Below are 10,904 nucleotides of genomic sequence, written 5' to 3' on the forward strand. Positions count from 1 at the left end.
AACCGGGCCATCCAATGAGCGCGAATGATCTCATCACGGCACGTTTGTTATAAAACCCCATTGGCCAATTGGAGGATCTGCTCATGGTGTTACAGAAACAAGGAGAGCCGGGCGGCTGCTGCATCTGGAGCAGGTCTGACGCTGCACATCTGGACTCTGAACCCGCAGATCTGAATTCAACTATAAGAAATATAATTTAACACGTTGCTTTTAATATCCATTAGTAATTTAATGCAAAAATTATTATTAATTCATTAAGTTTGTAGCATACAAGGCCAATACGATTTTAACTCACTGTATCAGGTACTGGCTTCATGATAGGAAAGTGTTGTTATTTGCTTAAGCAACTGTATTATATAATATATAACTACACAGGCCCATAATGATTGAATATTACTTAATCTGCACTGACTCTTATCCTGCTACTTTTCCCTGCCAGTGATCATAGATTAATGTTTAATTTTGCTTTATTTATTTATTTAATCTGCTTTTATTGTTTGGTTTCACACAGAAAACTAAAACTTCTTCGTCATGAAACTGAAACACTCATCCAGCCACAAGATGTCACCATTGCTCTGAGGTAGAGGAGAGGTTTCAGCCTCCGTCTGTGACACACTGCAGAAATATACAGGAATATTAAAGCAACACAATTATCTCTATCACCTTTAATTGTGCTCTGACTGTAGGTGACAAAAACTGAAAGATCATGTATATTTCATAGAACACATGTATTTGTTCAGGGACTGAATACCAGGTTTGAAGTAAATCCAGGTATAAGGTAATATTACTATCAGTACAAGTGGTATACTACACTACCTGGTAAATTATTTTTGTTGTACTGTTCTGCAGGAAGTAGATCTGTTATCAGAACAGTGATGTTGACATGTTGGATTGTGAACATTTAAATAACAGCTGTTAAATGGAGGTGTTCTAAAGCCTTTCACAGGGAGTTTATATCATACGTAAATTAAATATTACAGACGTGATATAATATAATGCTACAGGAATATCACAGGAGTATAAATCTGTGGAAGATCTCATCACACTCATCACAGTTTCCCTCGTTTTTTAACATGTACCAGATGTTATCAGGGGTTGAAATATAGAGTCACTCTGCTCATAATAACGTTAAGGTATAATTTCTAAAACATCTTTTCCAAGTCTGGTTGTTTTGGTGCAACATGCACGTCCTTTTCAAACCGAGTCACAGATGAGGACGTGCTGCAGATCTGTTGTTGACCTGCAGGTCGATGAAATGTTTGCAGGGCAGGAAGAACAAAGTAGCTCAGATGCTGCTGAATAACATGTTTATGTTTATGTTTAAGTCTTCATTTCCTAATTATTATTTTTGTTTTTCAATTCTGCAAGAGTCAAGATCAAGATCAGCAACAAGGTCTCATAGAGTTGTGTACAAGTCGAACTTTGCTGCATGAATTAATTGACTTCTTCACAACTCTGTCTTTTCCGACACTAGTTTTGTTTGGATGTGAACGATTGATGTCCAGTGGCTCAAGGCGCTTCTTAAAACTGGGGATGAATCATAAGACGTCAATAACTCTGCATGTTTCCAAGTTTTCAAAAGTTTTCAAAAGTGAATGAGCTTAAAGTTCATTAAGGGCTGGTATGTGTCAATCATGGGGCCACAAAGAAGTTTCATTAAAATAGTTTGGGGCGTCCCTGGTGGTAATATAAACATCATAATGAAAATTGATCTGAAAGAAAATTGCCAAAGTCTTCTACTTAAAAGTAAAGAATGAACAAAGTGAAGCAAAGAAAAACAGAGTGACTAGACACGCAGGAAGAAGAGAAGAGTCATTCCTCAAATAATAACAAAATAGAAAAGCCAGACGGTTTAAAGGTTTATTTTAGAGGTTTGAGAGTATTTTCTAAAGTCAGTCTCCAAATATACTTCTGAACCAGAAACATTGGAGCAAAAACCAACACAAGAAACAACATTAGAATCACCTGATGAATGTCGTTCAGGTCATGAATGTAAAAATTTGAAAACTTTCTCCATGCAAATTAAACCATTAAGCAAGAAAATTCTATTGTAAGCAGGAAAATAAACTAAATATTTTTAGAATTCCTATGTAAAGATGAAATAGAACTTCCTGAACCCATGTAACATAAAGTCGATAATATGGTTTTATTTACACCAACAGTTGTTAAAGATGCTGTCGGAGCCAGTGAGTGTTATTCTGACCGAGTTTGTTTGCGTCGGCTCGACTGGAACCGTCTCCACTTTAGAGACAAGTTGGTGTTTGGGGAAAAGAGGCGTCTCGCAGACAGTGGAGGCATCTCCCTCTGAGCGCAGACACACAATCAGGATATCTGCAGAGAGGCAACCCTCACGCTGAGCCCCAGATAACCTGCTGCTCATCATCTCCTCAGTAGGCAGCAGCACTGGATGTGGCACTTCGGGAAATGTAATCAAAAAACTGGAGAAAGTTGTCGCAACTGCCGACACGGCGGCTGTTGAACTTTTTAAAACGTCGCATATTGGATTATCTCGGAGTATGAAGCTTCATCTGAATAACTTTATCAGTGTTAACAATATTGTGTTATCGTGACCAACAGAAATGGAATGGTAATTGTTTTACCCATATTTTATATATATATATGTTATTCCGACACTTGAGAGCTGCACCACAGATAATAATAATAATCTGGATAGAAATGGTTTAAATATTCACACATGTAAACGGCCCTGAATTAACTCAAACTGATTTAAAGTACAATTGGTAGCAGAGAAGTTGTTAAATAAAAAATAATAAAATAAAAAATTACACCTTGTTTACAATAACGAGAGAGAAAGAAAAGAGAGAGGACAGAGAGACAGAGAAAAGGAGAGGAGATAGAGAGGATAGAAGAGAGAGAGGCAAAGAGAGGAAGGCAAAGTGAAGAGAGAAAGAGAGGTGAAATAGAAGAGAGAGACAGACTGAGAAAAAGAGAGTTAGAGAGAGGGAAGAGAGAGTGAGAGAAAGAAAAGTGAGAGGAGAGAGAATAATAGAAAAAAGAGAGAGAGAGAATGAAGAGAGGGAGAAATGGGAGAGAGAGACACAGAAAAGAGAGAGACAGAGAGAAAGAGAGATGTAGAAAAAGAAAATAGATGAGGTAAACAGAAGAAAGAGAGAGAGGAAAAGAACAGGGTGGGACCAAACACACACAGGTTTGTGCAGCTGTCCTTCTGAGGACATCGACTTCCATCCACTGTGACAGTAACTTTAACTCTAACTTTACCCACAATTCACCTGTGACCACCGACTTCAACCAGAAGCCCTGAAACGATGTTTAACCTTGTTAGAGGAAGGCACTGGTCCCAACATGGTCAACCAGTCCTCCCACAGACTCTTTAGGCAGCTTGTCTGTGGTCAAACGATCCGTCGCCTCGTCGAGCCGCCGTTTGAATCCCTTCACCTCCTCCTCCTCCTCCTCCTCCTCCTCCTCCTCCTCCTCCTCCTCCTCCTCCTCCTCCTCCTCCTCCTCTTCCTCACATGTGAGTCTGTTCGCTGCTGGAGCTGCGTCTGCTGCGTCTGCTCATAAATAACTAGTCTCATAAACTTTCATGAAATGAGAATTAATTCTGAAATGCAGATCGTGTTGTGTTGCAAACTTGATTTCCCTTCCACCGTGGAGAGGTTCATGTGGCGAGAGCAGAAACTGGAGGCTCATCTTCTGGTTCAGGAGAAGAAAAACAAAATTTGGGATTCTGCAACTTCAAAGCTGCAACAACTCACAAAGACTGAGCTGTTGTTTGTTGGTTGGTTTTGTTTATTGCAGGATTACTCAAAAACAACAAAACCGATTTCCACAAAACTCGGAGGAGTGAAGCTCCCTGAGCCTATCGAACACATGGACTCTTTATAAAGATGGCCGATGCCTCGTTACTTCCTTCCACGAAGACAGACTTCTTACACTCGAGGACGTCATTCGGAGTCTGAGCCGTGACGACTTGGAGATCGAGGTGCCGCCGATAAACAAGTTCGTCCAATCACGAGTCAATCAGGACATTTCACCCCCGTGTCTCCAGCATCAAATATCCCTGAAACCAAATAATAACTTTACCGACAATCTTTTAAAAACACACGTTGACAAGTCGTCCCCTGAGGAGACAGAATTAAAATATCTCCCGAACATCAAATATTGACTTCCACAGGACCTCGTGGTTAAAACTAGAATCGTGACATTTCAATGACACACAACAACACTTGTCATTCTAGAACTCAAGTGTTGTGTGTTTCAAGATTGTTATTTCTTGTCAGTTTTGCTTCCTGATGACTTGTGCTGCCGTCAAACAGAAACCTCACCGGGTTGTGTTGCTCGACACGAAGGAGTCAAGAGCAGAACGTGTTTTGTATTCAAGCAGTTTAAGGTGTTTTTGTGGAGATCACGGCTTTGCAAGGTGACTGACAATCAAGATGCACGTCGCCTCCTCCCCGCCTCACCAGTGATGAATGGTTTGACTCATTCTGCGTTTCAGGAAAAATAAATAAAACGTCTCGTAACAAAAAGGTGACGGTGAAGGAAAATGTCGACTCGCACGATTTGTAATGGACGTATAAATCTGTCTAATACTCGACTCCACTCATTTTCATTTAGCAGATGATTATGGGTTATTGATCTCCTGTGGGACCCATCATGGAGACGTCCTCCTCACACGGCCTGATGGGATTCTGCTTCCCCACAGACGATGAGTAAAAACAATGCTCCTGTTGTTGTTTAGCTGCTTCCTTCACTTTGTTTCTTACTTCATCAAAGTTGAGGCTGCGTCATCGGCCAAAAAGAAGCCGGGTGCTACTTCCAGTTCACGAGGACGGAGCCGGGTAATAAAGAATAAAAAGCTTTTTACTTGTTGTCAGGAAAGGTGCCTCGGATTTCAGGAATTAAACCAAATGCTTGTTTCAGATAAATCATCCCTAGCAGAATAAAATTAAATATAAATATCTGTTATAATGAAGAGTATTGCCCGCTTGCTTTATATTATAATCAGGGATCATTTCATAATGAGGTCATTTAAACCATGTGAGGACGAAGGGTTGGTTCATGTCAATAAGCTGTAGATGGTGTTTCTGAGGTTCATGGATGTAAAAGTTAAACTTTGGAGCTCAATGAAGTTATGGTAATAAACATCTAATACTAAGATATTTCTGCCAACGAGAGGAGAGACAATCTGAAACTGATTTTAATCGATCATTTTCTATGTCACATGATAGGTGACGTCATTAAGATGGTCAGACAACTAGAGGAGGAACTCAGTAGAACAGACGCCTCCACCAACAGGTCCTTTATGCATGAATTCAATCAAGCTGCACCAAATTACACACACTCGTAGATCTCAGTCCAATAAATGTGCTTAAAAAAGGCAAAACACTTTCTCTCTAAATGTTAAAGAAAGTAAGAGAAACATCTGGATTGAGCCTCGGATTAGCATCTGCACCAAAATCTAATTCCTTTAACTCTTTCCTGACCAAATCCTTCCAAGATTTCTAATTGCTTAAAAAAACCAACCAACAAATCAAAATGGAAATTTGACGTATCGCTGCAGACACAACGTAAAGCTTATTAAATAAAATAAAACTTAAGGTAGGAATGACATCTCAGTCGATCAATTTGCTTTGCAAGGCTAAATACACACAGTCGCCCCTCTGATACTTTTCATCTACAATCAAAACTCACCAGCAAACCACAAATTTCATTAAATAAACCACAACTGGAATCTTTAGGATTGTCACACTCGCAGTTGTTAAGTTTATAAAAATGTTCAGGGTGGTATTGTGTGTTGAGTTTTGCGTGGCTGTGTTCCCTTCACTGCACAAATTGCACTATTGTTGTTTTATTTAATTTCTCTCTTCATCTGTAAATATTTATATATATATATATATATATTTTACTTTCTATTTTAAATGTTGATATTCTACTTTATTCTATTTTATACTATTTCTATATATTTTTTTTGGGCTGAAATTACTTGAGCATTGCTAGAAGAGAGCCTGTGACTCAAGCATTTCATTGCCAGCGATTTGACAATAAAAATCTTGAATCTTAAATCTTCACACCATTCACCATTTTCTTTTTCTCTGAACAAACCAACGAAGAAGAAGAATGCGGCGACACTGAAACTTCACAAACTGCTGATGTAGTTTCCTCTCAAGTAGACGCCTCTCTGCTGTGTGTGCATCACCCTGTTTTTATACAAAGGACGTTTCACTTAAGAGCTACACGAGTCCCACAAAGAGGGAGAGGAGCCACGGAGGCAGCACATTGAACACCTCGTCTCTCTGTGATGTGCCGGGTCAGCTCACAACAAAGGTCCCCGAGATGAAACAGACTCATCTCGCCCCGTCCCACTCTCACAGAGCGAAAGTTGGAGCCTTCTCTTCGGTTAGATCTGTAATCACTATCCAATCTGCCTGCAGGAGAAAGAGAAATTTAATTTGACAAGGAGGTAATGAACCCGTGCAGCCATTATCTTATACAACCCATTTGAGGGACTGGTTGAGCACTGATGAAAATTCCATTAAACATAGCTGGCTGATTTCTCTATTTTGCTCAGTGGCAGAAAAGCCTTTTTTTAACCTTGCCAATTTACTTTGAACTCTCAGAGTTGCCAAGGATCATTATATCAAGGAGCTTCAAACACTCGCCCTTAAATGATTCAAATGCAACAACCTCAGACTGTGGGCTAATAACCTCTGTGATGCACACACAAGACACCTGCCTCTGCGAGTCGGGGCAGGAGTTTGCTACCCCACTCAGCTTTCAGAACTTTCTCAGAACTTTTTTCGGGGCCAGACTTCACTTTTCTTTACCTTTTCCCAGTACACCCCCCCCCCACCCGGCCTCTGAGGATTCTCTCCACCCTGCAGGCCATTCATTTATTTAAGTGTGACACACAGATATGATGACACGCGTCATTTGGCGTCCACGGCAGATGCCCCATAAAGACGAGCGGAGCACAGAAGCCAATCGAGGGAACAAATGTGACCTAATCACCCGGAACAATTGCTGTTTATCTGGACTGTTGATGTGAGTCAGCTGACGTCCGCCTGTGATGCGTGGGAGACAAGCTGCGGTTTGATTCCTGCTCGTTTCATCGTCCGTGTACAATGTTCTATGATGGATGTCCAGTATTCATGTTTTCCCTATTTTGTCATTCACACACACAAACACACACACACGGTTATTCAGCTATTCAAGGACACCTCCGCACTGGGAATGGAGAAGTCTTATAGTTTATATCCAGTGAAAAAAGAACAAACTGACCTTGATCATCAGCTACCACCGTGCAGCACTGGTTGATTTGGTAACGGCTTATTTACGTGAAGTATTTTTATATTTATATTCTGTTCAATAGCCTTAATATGTTTGTGTCAGTCCACACACTGACGCCTTGTCATTCATCTCCTCCTCCTACACAACCGAGCAGAATGTGAAGGACTTGCCTCTGCATGTTGTCCCTTAATGGAGGTTGTGGAGGTTTTCTCACAATGACACACTCTTCATTTAACCTTCCATGTGCAGTGTCACCCGACTGGAGATGAAGATGGACGACATAACAGCTCCACAAAAAGCCCTAAACCTCTGGATCGTCCACTTGATACATGGGACAAGTCGAAATATGCATTATATACATTTTTTTCTGAAAGTTTTTTTTTGTTATTATACGTAGCTCTCATTACTTTGATGTATGTCCAAACCTATATTTTCACAGTGAGTTTGATCTTCATTAGTACTCCATGTTCCATATGATTTATCAACCACTGACAGGGACAGGGGAATAACAATTTCAGGTTTTAACAATAAAGACTTGTATACTGAGACAATTAAGAATCTATTAGAAGACCAGGATTCATTAAGTCCAACTCAAGCCCCACTCTGGTGTTTGTGAAGAAGTCTCCATCCTCCATCTCCACCCTCGGCTGCTCCACCTCCTCACACCTCAGATCAGACCTCAGATCAGACCTCGGCTCCGGGTCCTCGCAGCACGAGCGCTCAAATTACCAAATGGTAAAATCTGAAGCCATGTGTGCTCCATCTAATATTTATCAACCTCCTGATCGCACGTCAGTATTTATTTGTTTTCCGTGCCTCCTTGTTTAATATTCATGACATGAATAATGCCCTGTATGTTAATCAGGTGGCAAAGACCAAGAGCAAAGTTTCAAAGCATCCTTCTGGAAAATCAATCATCTGCACGGCCTCCTTAGCAGCAGCTCCCCAGACAAGATCCCAGCTGAGGAGTGCAGCGTCTCCGTCTTACATATCGCTGGACTTACCACAGGCGCTGATTAGCAGCCCCCCCCCCCCCCCCCGATAGATGCTTTGTGCTTGATTTTAATGAACTGATTTGCATTAGCGAGCCCTTCTCCCCTCCCTGTGCACTTGCCTCGACTTGCTCTCACGCAGTCTGGCAAACCGGGGCAGAGCTCTCGTGGAGAAAATAAAGAAATAAAAAAAAAAATCAGTCAACACATCCATCAGTAAGCAGCCGGCCAGGCGCACACTCCGAGCCAAGGCAGGAATATTGACAAAATGTCTGCTAGCCGTCTTATTATCTTGCCCAGGGTTGGAGTTGGCAAAATAGCACATGCTGGAGGCAGCAGTGGCGGTGATGGTGGTGGTTCGGGGGTGGGAGTGTGTCGGTGTGTGTGTGTGTGTGTGTGTCCAGGTTCCACGGGGAGAAAGTGAGCGAGCGTTTGTCGAGCTCGTGACCCCGACGTCCTGTTGTTGTGCCGCTGAGCTCAGAGGGCCTCGCCATCATCTGTGGTGTTGGTGTTTCCTGGCTGCGATAGAGAAGCTGGAGGCAGATTCCAAATGAGAGCACGTCGGGTAATGAGTGATTCGGGCTCCATGTGTCTGCTCCTGGTTTATTCTGATGGTTACATGTGGACACAGGGGCCAGACACCGGTCCCTCAGCTGAGGCTGCGTCCCAACAAAATGATGAAATGACTTAAATGTCCTTTTGAACGGAGGGAGAACAGGAGATGGGACCAGAAGCTGGAAGTAAATGTGTTTTATCTTAAAATATTCTTTGGTTTGTTAGAGCTCTGACCAAGTTGTGGTTCCAACACAACAGAATACTGGATTCATATTGTATCACATTCTGCAGCATCAGTTAAATTTGGTCTTTGTCTCACCTCATCAAATCCAAAATGGCATTGTCCTGTTATCATTTATTGATTTATTGTGCATCATAACTTTTATGGGGTCACTTTATTTATGTGAAGTACTTTGTGTACTTTGATCTGTGAAAGGTAGGGTTGGGTTCCGTTCACACTTTAATCGATGCAGTATTAGTACCTGGAATTCAGAGTCTGTACCCAACAATACTTTAGTTTTAGTACCTTAATCGTTCTATAATAGCAGAAATATACAAAATGCATATTGAAAAATCACATAAACGATCCGCCAGTAAACCGAGAGAATGAAATGTCAGAGTTGAAGCTAACAAGAATATTTTCTCCGGCTATTACTCATCAAACTGGTGTATTAATAACCAGAGAGAGTAAATGTAACTCTTTATCTAATCCAAAGGTAGGACCAGTCAAAAGGTACCAGACAGAATTAGCAGTACACATGTATTCATTAAAACCAGGTTTACAGACACAACCTGATGGGAGAACTTAGCTGTTCGGCTCCTCTACACTGATCCTGTGTCTGCGCTGAACTAATTATCAGCTCGACAAGATTCCGCCGGTCACACGTTAGTGCAACACGATCTGAAGCAGCAGCTCACAGCGACTCGACGTGGCCGAGGTCAATGTCACCGCTGAGTCATGTCACGCTGACTCAGCGGTGGGATGAGCTCCTCGGTCCTGGACGTGGGCCACACGCTCACACGGTGACTAATGTGCTGCACGACTATTGTTTGTCGTCTGTGGTTTGATATCATAACTTTGTGGAGAGAAAACACTCGTTGATCTGTCACTTCTTTTCTTTTGCTGCTGTGTTTTCTGAATTGTTGTTCTTGTGAAATGTTGGTTTTTGACAATGTGTTTTGATGAACGTTGTTTTGTGCTGTTCAGTTTATTTAACACAGTGAAATATTATTTTTGAAAGGTTTTGTGAAATGTAGTGTTTCATGTAATTCATCATCCTTTATGAAATGTTTGTTCAATTCTCTTGTTATTTGAGATTGATGTCGTGTTGTAAGCAATGTGGTTTTGTTAAATGTTGTTGTGTGAGAGTTAAAAAATACATATCACAAAATGCATAGGTCTTGTTGGGTTTTTGTTAAATTATATATTTTGTAAAATGTGTTATGAGTAAAGTGATCGAGTTTTGACCCCTCAGGGCCGCCGTATAAAAACACAACATGTGCTGGATGTATTTGGGTTTTTGCTGTTGCTCCTCCAGACTTAAAGTAAAGTTAAACTTGTGGATGGTTTCAGAAGGTCATGATCTCACTGGCTTCAGCTGAAGAACTTTCAAATATCACACTTATAAATCCCACTTTAACTTGAACTATGGAGGATTTCCACAGTTTTATTCTGAAGGGAATTGAAACAACATTCCCTCAACATGCAAACACAACACGTACCATGATGCATGTTGTTGGTCAGTGGCAGCATCTGACATTTTTTATTTTGACCGATGACCCGTTTGAAAAATGAGCGCCGACTTTGCGCTGCCTTCCCACGATGACCCTGGGTTAGCAGGAAGTGCAGCAGAGATGCCCTTCACACTAAAAGAACTTCCTTAGGCTACAACTGAATGGGCACCATTATTATTCACCGCCGCTATTATAAAAAGGTTCCCCCTCGTCCTCCTTGACATCTGGCACCTTCCTTTCATTAAGACAGAACCGAGGCAGCGGGGGGGTCAAGGCAACTTCCCAACTATGAAGAGGTGAAGTGTGCTCGGATCCAGAAATAGCCGAGCGTGGACTAAAAGAAAAACGGAC

General features: G+C 41.4%; 1 long non-coding RNA gene across 1 annotated transcript; it reads left to right on the plus strand.

Annotated features, from left to right (window-relative positions):
- The first annotated feature begins 93 nt into the window (after positions 1-93).
- LOC128457641 (uncharacterized) lies at positions 94-2,508 on the plus strand. Its single transcript, XR_008341949.1, has 3 exons — positions 94-133; positions 512-580; positions 2,163-2,508. It is a non-coding gene; the product is annotated as an uncharacterized LOC128457641 (long non-coding RNA).
- Positions 2,509-10,904: the final 8,396 nt, after the last annotated feature.

The sequence above is a fragment of the Pleuronectes platessa genome, chromosome 15 (genome assembly GCF_947347685.1).
Source record: "Pleuronectes platessa chromosome 15, fPlePla1.1, whole genome shotgun sequence".
Taxonomy (NCBI): Eukaryota; Metazoa; Chordata; class Actinopteri; order Pleuronectiformes; family Pleuronectidae; genus Pleuronectes; species Pleuronectes platessa.